Source organism: Puma concolor, chromosome B4 (assembly GCF_028749965.1).
Source record: "Puma concolor isolate L17-30 chromosome B4, mPumCon1.1.hap2, whole genome shotgun sequence".
Taxonomy (NCBI): Eukaryota; Metazoa; Chordata; class Mammalia; order Carnivora; family Felidae; genus Puma; species Puma concolor.
The window spans coordinates 126,648,072-126,657,764 of NC_141673.1; the positions used below are offsets into that span (position 1 = coordinate 126,648,072).

Below are 9,693 nucleotides of genomic sequence, written 5' to 3' on the forward strand. Positions count from 1 at the left end.
ACAAATAAAAATAAAGAGAAAATCAATTTCTTTTTATTCTTACTATTTTTTAAGTTGTTTAAATGTTTACTTTTGAGAGACAGAGAGAGACAGAGTGCGAACTAGGAAGGGGCAGAGAGAGAGAGAGAGAGACAGAATCTGAAGCAGGCTCCAGGCTCTGAGCTGTCAGCACAGAGCCCGACCGGGGTTTGAACCCACGAACCGTAAGATCATGACCTGAGCCGAAGGCGGATGCTTCACCGACTGAGCCACCCAGGTGTGCTCCTGAGAAAATAAATTTCAACAAATGACGTACATCATGCTGAGTGAGAAGGTTTTAGATAAGAAGGGTACTATGGAAGAAAACTGTCACGTCCAGAAAACACTGGTCATTTTCCAGTTTGTAATTTATTAAAAGTACGAGCTAGCAGAAAAACAAGAGTGTTTCAAGACCGCAAGAGCCACAATAAATCCACAGACTCAGTGGTCACTAAAGGCATAAAGGACAATGTTAGAGCCAATCAACTTTCTGAAAAAAAAAAAAAAAATTTAATCTCTTCAATCTGTTGCTTAAGGAACACAAATTGTTAACAGCATCTCATGTCAGATCTTGGCCCAGAAATGACCTAATAATGACTGTGGGGTAGTAACAAAGATACTGGGATTACTTCCACGATTTAAAAAAAAAGAGAGAGAGAGAGTTTAAGATTCTTATGTTAGCATTAAAAAACGACAGAAGATGCTACAAACATTTCTAAACGCAGTGCTTACCGTTAGAAGAAAGATAAATGGCTATTTCTCTGGAGCTCTGTGGCCTTCTAAATCTCGGGGAGTATTTTGTGATTACAAAGTCCTCTGGTTTTAAAATTCCTTGACTGTGCATTGGAAGCAGGAGAGGATTATTTCAACCCAGAGACGTTTTCCGTTGCTGTGGAGAAAACTGCTCCGGGGATACCAATGAAGGCGGGTAAGAGTGAGAACTTTCTGTCTGGCAGATTTTCAGGAAAATCAAATAAAAGTTGGCTAATGAACCTAACGTTTTAGATCAATATTTACCAGTTCTCTTAGAAGTCTAAGAAAAACCTAGAATTTCTTACTGTCACGTGCCTTTGAAGAGACAGATCTAGGTCAAAGGATTCCACCTTGCAGGACGGAAAGGCTTTAGTGTTAGATCGAGATTTCTTTTTTCTTTTCAGTTGCTTCTCTGTTTTATCAACCCTCAAACCAAAGATTTATTGAAAAAGTAAGCTCTTTAAAGCCTTAATTTTATCAGGTGCAGAGGTTTAAAAGGTTGAAGGCATTCGAAAATCTGTAAAAAGCTGTCTTTAAACAGGAGGAAAAGTCTTTATTGGAGGCATAAAGTTCTTACCCGGGAAGTAAGTGGATGGGAGTGGGGAACTTTAATTAGCGTGTATATTCTGACCCCAGAGCCTGTGATACAAGCGCCCTGTGAAACAGGCTCTCAGCAAATTCTTACGAAGGAGTGACTGAGAGAACAAAGTGGCAAATTGTATAGGAGGTAAGAAGTTACAACCCACGATTTCAAAATGCACAGAGTGCATGTAAATAGTACAGGAAAAACAAAGAGGATGAAGGGAAGGGACGGAGTTCCGAGTTCGGGCCCTGGGGTAGGAGTGGGGAGGGGAGGGGGCTTCTGGAAGGAGGCGGAGGATATGAAAAGAGAAAGCAGTTGGGAGCATTAGCTCCTCCGTCGCTAACTGGGTATGAAAACTGGCAGCAGCAGGGTGAGGCCATCCTAAGAGAACGCTGCTAATACTCACAGAAACGTGGAAGGCAAATGCTCCCAGAAATGCCCGGCTTCTCTTTAATTGCACATCACGGAGCCCTTGGATTTGCCTAAACTGCCAAGGGCAGAGACCTGGCCTGTTTCTCCTGAGCTCTCTGGTGAGATGAGCTGCAGTTAGTGTCCAGAATCATCAGGCCAGCAGAGGCGAGAGGAGCTGGTCAGGACCCGCCCCCAGTTGTGACCCCAGTCGGGGCGGAGAAGGGCCTGGGCTCAGGACAGAGGGACGTGGCCACAGCCCCCTCCATCTCCACAGGGGAGACCATCTCAGCCCCGGGGGTCTCGGGGGTCGTCTGGGAGGTGACTAGAGCAAAGTAGTCCAAAACCTACTGAGCACAGTATCACGTCCTCCCATCACGTGCTTTCAGTCCCTCGGCTTGACCTTGTTTCCGGAATTAAGCCCTGGCTTCCCGGCCCCGCCCCAAACCAGCAGGTGCCGCATCTGTCTTCCCTGCCCAGGTCTCGCTGCATAAACTGCCGGGTTGCAGCGGAACCGGATCCTGATTCGCTCTAACCTCTGGTGCCAGGACAGTGCCCCCCTTCTCAGATTTGGGGAGCTTTTTCCCGATTCCCCTATGCTGGTGTCCACCCCAGAAGTCCTATTTCCCAGCCTCGGCTTCCCTGTGGCTAAGGGATTCGCTCCCGATAGGACCCCAGCACGTGACCTCCTGCAGGAATTCTCCGCTGCTCCCACCGCCTGCAGCCACCCCACCCACAGCCGCTCGACACCCCACGAGGTCGACTGCCTCCCCCTGTCACGTGCCCGAGCCTGTGCTGTTTGCCCCCAAGGCTGGCTGCGCCCCCACAGTCAGCCACCGACCACGTCCCTGTCCCTGTCCCCGTTGAGATGACGTTCAGGTGGGTCGGGGGGAAGCCCTGGATGTGGCCCCAAGTCCAGCCAAACCGCGGAGGGCCGGCAGGCGGATCGGAAGAAAGTGGGAATAATAAAGGGTAAGGAGACACTTGGCGGAACACGGCTGGTGTCACCTTCTCCTGACTCCGGGTCGCAGCCGTCTGCTTCCCCCACAAGCCTGAAACCAACCTTTCTCAAACATGGTTGTATCTGCAATCGAAGCCAACGTCGAGGGGTAGTACGTTTCAGATGTTAGCTAAACAAATGCATAAAGAAGGAGCTAATTTCCTCCTGAATGGTAGTTACAAGGCATTTAGCCCCCTTGGGACCACTCACGTCTGCTGCAGTATGTCTTGATGTACAGATACTTTGTGCCATCACAGGAAGATGCAGTGGACTGGAAGTGGGAGGGAAGACAGGGGCTGACCAGTCCTTCCTTCAGCGTGGATTCTGTGCCTTTTGGTATATCCTACCTTTCAACTTCTTCAGGTCTTATAACGTATTGACATGGGTTCCCTGCCTTGACCTAGAAAGAATTTAAAGGGGCCCACCGGGAAACGTAAAATACAACACATCAGCAATTTAAGAGACTAAAACGAGGAGAAAGCCATCTTGTGGGTATAGTTCTGGCATGCCCAGTACAGTTTTGCAGGTTGTGCACTGTACAACTTTAGGGATCATCATTCACTTCCGTCGTCATCACAGATTTATATATCCATTTCAACAATTTCCCAGCAAATTTCCTCAGGAAAGGAGGCTTTGAGCTGGTGACAGGGTTTTGTGCGTGCCTCTTCAGCATTCAGCCTTGGGAGGGCCTTTCTCAGGCAGTAATAGGAGGTCCTACAACTCTGAGCTACCTCTGGGCCCAGTTTCTCCCCAGGTGCTCCGTTACGTGGTCTTCTTCCCTCTTTTTCCAGGACACTAACCTCTCTAAATAATAATGTTTGTTATCACTTTTTGAGTGTCTTTTATGCCTAGGCACGGTGCTAAGCAACTTCATGTGTATTTTCTCATGTGATATCAATGGAAGCTAATGAACTCATTGTACATCTCAGAAATACTCAGTGTCACACAGACGGTAGGTGCCGCAAGAAATCCAGGCCCGTCCGCATTGAAACTGGTGTTTACACCATGGAGCAACCTTGGGTTGTGACGAGGTCCCTTGATTCTACTTATAAGTGCAAGCTTCTCTTACAGCACAGCATGGGTGGGGGGGGCGGGGGGGGGGGGATACACAGAGGAATCAGAGGAGAGCCCATCATCAAGGAAATGATCTGCTACATTCTGATTTTCGAATTCTTCCCCAAACCTTTCAGCCCAGAAATTCTCAGAGGAAAAAAAAAAAAAGTAAGCAAAAAATAGAACTTTGAAACCAACAGAATCTCAGGTTCTACTTTTCAATACTACCTAACAGGGCAACCTAGCAGGCGTGTGAGACAAATGCTACCTGTTCACGAAACGATGTCTCAGAGGAAAAGCAGGATATTCCACTGAGAAGACAGCCCCTACAGGGTAGGGACTACCTTACACAACTTCTGAGTCTGCGACACGGAAGTAACAATTAGAAAATGTCAATTTGTTTTGACTTTAGACCTTTTGGCCATCTTTGATTTGGAAGCCGATAGTAAAAAGGATTCTTAAAAGAAACACACATTTCACGTGCAGCTTTCAAGCAACACTCTTCTTCTCCTTACGAAAGCCATATGTACTCACTAATTAAAAAACCATAGGGGCGCCTGGGTGGCTCAGTTAAGGGTCTGACTTCGGCTCAGGTCATGATCTCACAGATCACGAGTTCCAGCCCCGCATCGGGCTCTGTGCTGACAGCTCAGAGCCTGGATCCTGCTTTGGATTCTTTGTCTCCCCCTGCCCTCTCTCTCTGCCCCTCTCCCACTTGGGCTCTGTCTCTGTCCCTCAAAAAATGAATGAACGTTAAAAATTTTTTTTTAATTTTTAAAAATAAAAAATAAAAGAAACTATAGAAAACACCTAAGTATAAAAAAAAGTGGCCTCTGTATTATGTGTATCTTTTTTAGTTTATGTCTTTTAGTTTATCTCTGTTGATTATTTTAACAAAATTTGAATTATGTTATATGCATGATTTTGAAGCTCATCGTTGTTATTCATCTCAGGTCAGTCTCGCCGTAAATGGATCCATTTTATAAGTCATTTCAAAAATTCACCTTCCCATTGGGCTTTGATGAATCCTCATTTATAGCTTGCTTTCCATGTCATTGGTGTCTTTCCATGATTCTCTCTGTGGGAACAAAGCTTTGAGGGGCAGACTTTGCTGGGCTCCCAGCCTCTATCCATCCGCCTCACTTTTCCAGGCTCCCGAGAAGTGAGGCACGTGACATAGCTGAAGTCCGCTGGGGACAGCAAGGGAGCGTCCGGAAGGCAGAAACGACACTGCATGTGGCCCCAGGGACTTAAGGAGCTGGAGGCCAAGGGCTGGAGCCAGAAGGACGAAGAAGGAGCCTAAACAGGAAAGTGATCAGCCGAGTCATGAGTCACGGTGGGAGCCCCGGTGCCCTGTCCGTGCAGCTTGGATTGAGTGAAACCGCTAAGCCCCTACATCTGGATGTCTGTGAGGTCCCTTTTGCCAAGTCTTCCGTTCGTCTGTGCCAGATGCAAACACGGGTGCCCCTGGAGACAACAATGATCCGCGTTGTCATCTTTTTCTGCTTCGTGAAGTGACTTTTTCAGACATGGAAAAAGCTAACAGAAGCGGAGAGCGGGTTTGAGGAGGTCCAGTGACCACTTCATTTCACAACTCCTTTTCTGACTCACTCTGGGTGAATCACTGTGTCAGTAGGTGTATTAGTCATCTACTTCTGCATAACAGATTGACACAGATTTAGACCCTAAACAGGACACATTTGTTACCTCACCATTTCTGTGGGGCAGGAGCCCCGACATGGCTGGCGTGCGGTCTCTGTTTTCAAGCCTCGTCAGGCCGCAACCCAGGCGTCGGGCAGGGCTGGGGTTTCTCTTGAAGGCTTGCCCGGGAAGGATGGCCTGTCAGACGCGTGTGACCGTTGGCAATCTTACGAATTCTAATCGCAGAGGGACATTTCCTATTTCACTGGTCAGAAAGGAATCACATATCCCACCCACGGGGGGCAGGGGAGACGGGTACCGTAAGGAGGTGAACACCGAGAAGTGGGGGTCATCGTGGGGCATGAGTTGTCGAAGGGAAGGACACAGGCAGCTGTGTAAGTAATTATGGCCACTTAACGTTCCGAAAGGCTGTATTTTTCATCCATGTTCTTTGCTGGGGAAGTGGAGACACTGGAACTTCTTACAACATCTTTCTCGATCTTCTGGCCACACCCCAACTTTACTTGTTTCCAAGCCCTCCCAGGGTTAGCCACAAATATTACGCAGGATATATTCAACATTTAATATTTACTCAGAATCTTGAGCGCCAGTCTAAAACACGGAATTTTTCCCTTTTTAATTTCTTATTTGCTTGTTCCTAAAACGAAGCTCTAATCCTTTGTAAGTTGAGACGAAAGGGTATTAAGGTACACAACCGTCGAATATATTTTTTACTCCACAAACCCAAACCGTTGCGGTTTCTAGAATATTTTTAGAAAAATAGCAGAATCCTTATTTAACATTTTATCCGGCTTTTTTTTAAGTTTTGTTTTGTTTTGTTTTGTTTTAGTTTATTTACTTGAGAGAAAGCATAAGAGAGAGCAGGGGAGGGGCAGAGACAGAATCCCAAGCATAGAGCCTGACATGGGGCTCAGTCTCACAAACTGTGAGATCATGACCTGAGTGGAGATCAAGAGTCATCTGGGGGCGCCTGGGTGGCTCAGTCGGCTGAGTGTCCGACTTCGGCTCAGGTCATGATCTCCCGGTCCGTGAGTTCGAGCCCCGCATCGGGCTCTGTGCTGACAGCTCAGAGCCCGGAGCCTGCTTCGGATTCTGTGTCTCCCTCTCTCTCTGCCCCACCCACTCGCATTCTGTCTCCACCTCTCTCAAAAATAAACAAACATTAAAAAATTAAAAAGAGTCATCTGACTGAGCCACCCAGGGGCCCCTTTATCCCTCTCTCAAGATTAAGATGTTGGTGTTAAAGGATAGATATCAGAATTATGTGACGTGCTGAAATTTCTGTCTGTTGAATATCCTTCAAGTTAAAGACAAGTTTAAAAAGTTTTGAACTCAAATATTGCCAGAAAGGATGGCTCAACATTTATGTTGATTTAACTAATAGCATTCACAAGAATTCTACAAAATAAATTGTTCAGTGCTTCTTACTTGGTGGATTTCCTTCTCGGTATGGAAAGAGAGCTTTCCAATATTTATCCCATTACTAGGCACATTGTATAACAAGAAAAGCTAGTTTTAAACATTTGTGTACAATGTTACATAGATCATAACTATGTCATATGTCTATGGTGAGAATATTACTATAAATTAAGTATTAATAGTTCCCCACTGGTGGTAGGAATATATAGGTGATTTTTCCTTCTTTTTTCTAGATTTTCCACATTTTTATAGTAAATATGTGTAATTTTGCACAGGAGGGAAAAAATAGTCATTTTAAAAAGAGGATTGGAATAAATCAATAATTTTCCTTTTCTAAATCATGTATTTGTTTCAGCGTCAAAGCTCTCCTGTAAAAAATTTTTGGGGGGCGCCCGGGTGGCTCAATCAGTTGAATGTCTGACTCTCGATTCCCGGCCAGGTCATGATCTCACGTTCGTGAGATCGAGCCCCACGTCAAGCTCTGCAGTGACAGCACAGAGCCTGCTTGGGATTCTCTCCCTCCCTCTCTTTCTGCTGCCCCCCTCCCAAAATAAATCAATAAACTTTTAAAACTTTTCATTTAAAGGAGGGCATCCTAATACATAAATGCAAGAAGAGTAATGATTGTGTTTTGGTAGGATAGTATTTTTTAAATTATTAAGTAAAACTCTACTCCTCTAACATGGGGCTCAAACTCACAACCCCAAGATCAAGAGTCTAATGCTCTACTGACTGAGCCAGCCAGGCACCCCCTTGTTTGGGAAAGTACTTTTTATTGTTTGTGGAACTCCACAACAGCTGAGGGCTCTTTGCGATACTTTGAAACCTGCAAGCCAGGATGATTTCTAGAGTTAAAGCAGGCTGTGATGGTAACAGGAATCAGAGAGACATGGGGGGGAGGGGGGAGAATATTGGCCCCAGGTAGGATATTTTATGGATGCTTTGAGCCTTCTCCTAATTTTTTAAGATGGGGGTATCACCTCCTTTTATCGCATTTTGGTACCGGGCACAGCTAGGAGCTCAGTAAGTGGACTGTCATCAGTCTGCAATTATTATGCAAGCTCTACAGTACAATTCCGAGAAAAGTTCCCCTCCGGTCCCTCTGTCTTCGACTCCTTTTCCAGGACACTTTCCTTCACTTCTCTTGCCCTGAGCTTCTCTAGGTTCTAGTATTCAAGCTATTTTCTCAGGGCCATCAGCACCCTTTCTCCCCTCTACTGCCAAATCTATAATTTGTTTGGTTTGATTTTCCCTAAGACCCAGCTCAGATAACACGTTCTTTTACATTTTTTTTAAATGTTTATTTATTTTTGAGAGAGAGAGAGAGAGAGAGAGACAGATCGTGAGTGGGGGAGGGGCAGAGAGAGAGGGAGACGCAGAATCCGAAGCAGGCCCCGGGCGCTGAGCTGTCAGCACAGAGCCCGACGCGGGGCTCCAACTCAAAAACCGTGAGATGGTGACCTGAGCGGAAGCTGGACGCTTAACTGACTGAGCCACCCAGGCGCCCCAACTAACACGTTCTTTTAAATAAAGGCCCCACAATTCCCATGCGGTAGTAGTTTCGGCATCCTCTTTGCTTTGTGAGACTTTGTTTTTATCCTACTGGTCCCAGGATGTGGTGATATATACGTCTGTCTTATCTCCCCCATTACTGGGCCCGCGTCTTCATCATTTTTGTAGCCCTAGCATCAAGAACTGCATGCAATATGTAGCAAGCACCCGGGAATGGAAAATGGCCACCATCAGTGAGCTCTGACGTAGCCAGCAGCCACTTACCTGTGTTGGTTAGACCGAAGACAGCTACCATTTGAAAACAAGGAGGAGGGGAATCACCATTTTGGGAACCTATTGCTAAATGTACAATCATACGATGATCATGCATGAACCAAACTCCTATGTGAGAGAGAGGGCAGGCTCTGCGAATGGAAGATATTGGGAAGATACGCCAATATCGGGAAGATACCAACTTCAAAAAAAACTTTTTTTTTTTAACGTTTATCTATTTTTTGAGAGACAGAGCACAAGTGGGGGAGGGGCAGAGGGCAAGGGAGTCACAGATTCCGAAGCAGGCTCCAGGCTCTGAGCTGTCAGCCCAGGCCCCACACGGGGCTCCAACTCACCAACAGTGAGATCATGACGCGAACCAAAGTCGGATGCCCAACCGACTGGGCCCCCCCCCCGCCAAGCGCCCCAATACCAGCTTTTAAAGTGTTCATGAGTTCTGATGATGGGAAGGGGCAGAGAGAGGGAGACAGAATCCCAAGCCGACTCTGCACCATCAGTATGGAGCCAGATGCGGGGCTCAAACTCACAAACCAGAAGATCAGGCCTGGGCCAAAATCAAGAGTCGGACGCTTAACCGACTGAGCCACCGAGGTGCCCCTAGGGAATTCCTTTTTAATTAAATTTTGGAGAATTGAAAGGAAAAGAAAAGAGATCGTCTCAACTAGGGGTTTGTAAAGACTGGGAGCTAAGAAACGGCGCAGGCTCACCCTAAGCAGTGGGCTCCCACCTTGCTTTTTTGCCTCCCTAACTGCTCCCCACACACTCTTTCCCGACCACCCAACCCTCCAATTAGCAATTTCTCTGAGCTTTGACTCATTCCATCCTTTTCAACTTTCTCAAGTCTCCTCTGACCTCAATACGTACCTTCATGTCTTCCTGTAAGTTTCTTCCATTGTGCTTCCTTCAATAACAATTAAAAGGTCTGTGTGTGGGGCGCCTGGGTGGCGCAGTCGGTTAAGCGTCCGACTTCAGCCAGGTCGCGATCTGGCGATCCGTGAGTTCGAGCCCCGCG

At 46.6% G+C, this 9,693-nt stretch overlaps 1 protein-coding gene across 6 annotated transcripts in view; it reads right to left on the reverse strand.

The window, feature by feature from the left end:
* The window catches only part of SLC39A12 (solute carrier family 39 member 12), an 86,305-nt gene extending 85,207 nt beyond the window's left edge, over positions 1-1,098 (reverse strand). For 4 of the 6 annotated variants that reach the window (XM_086714826.1, XM_086714827.1, XM_086714824.1 and 1 more), the window contains exon 1: positions 751-1,098. The gene's annotated coding sequence lies outside the window, so the exon portion shown is untranslated. The remainder of the gene's footprint in view (positions 1-750) is intronic. The other 2 variants (XM_086714829.1, XM_086714828.1) reach the window with 2 other exon arrangements.
* Positions 1,099-9,693: the final 8,595 nt, after the last annotated feature.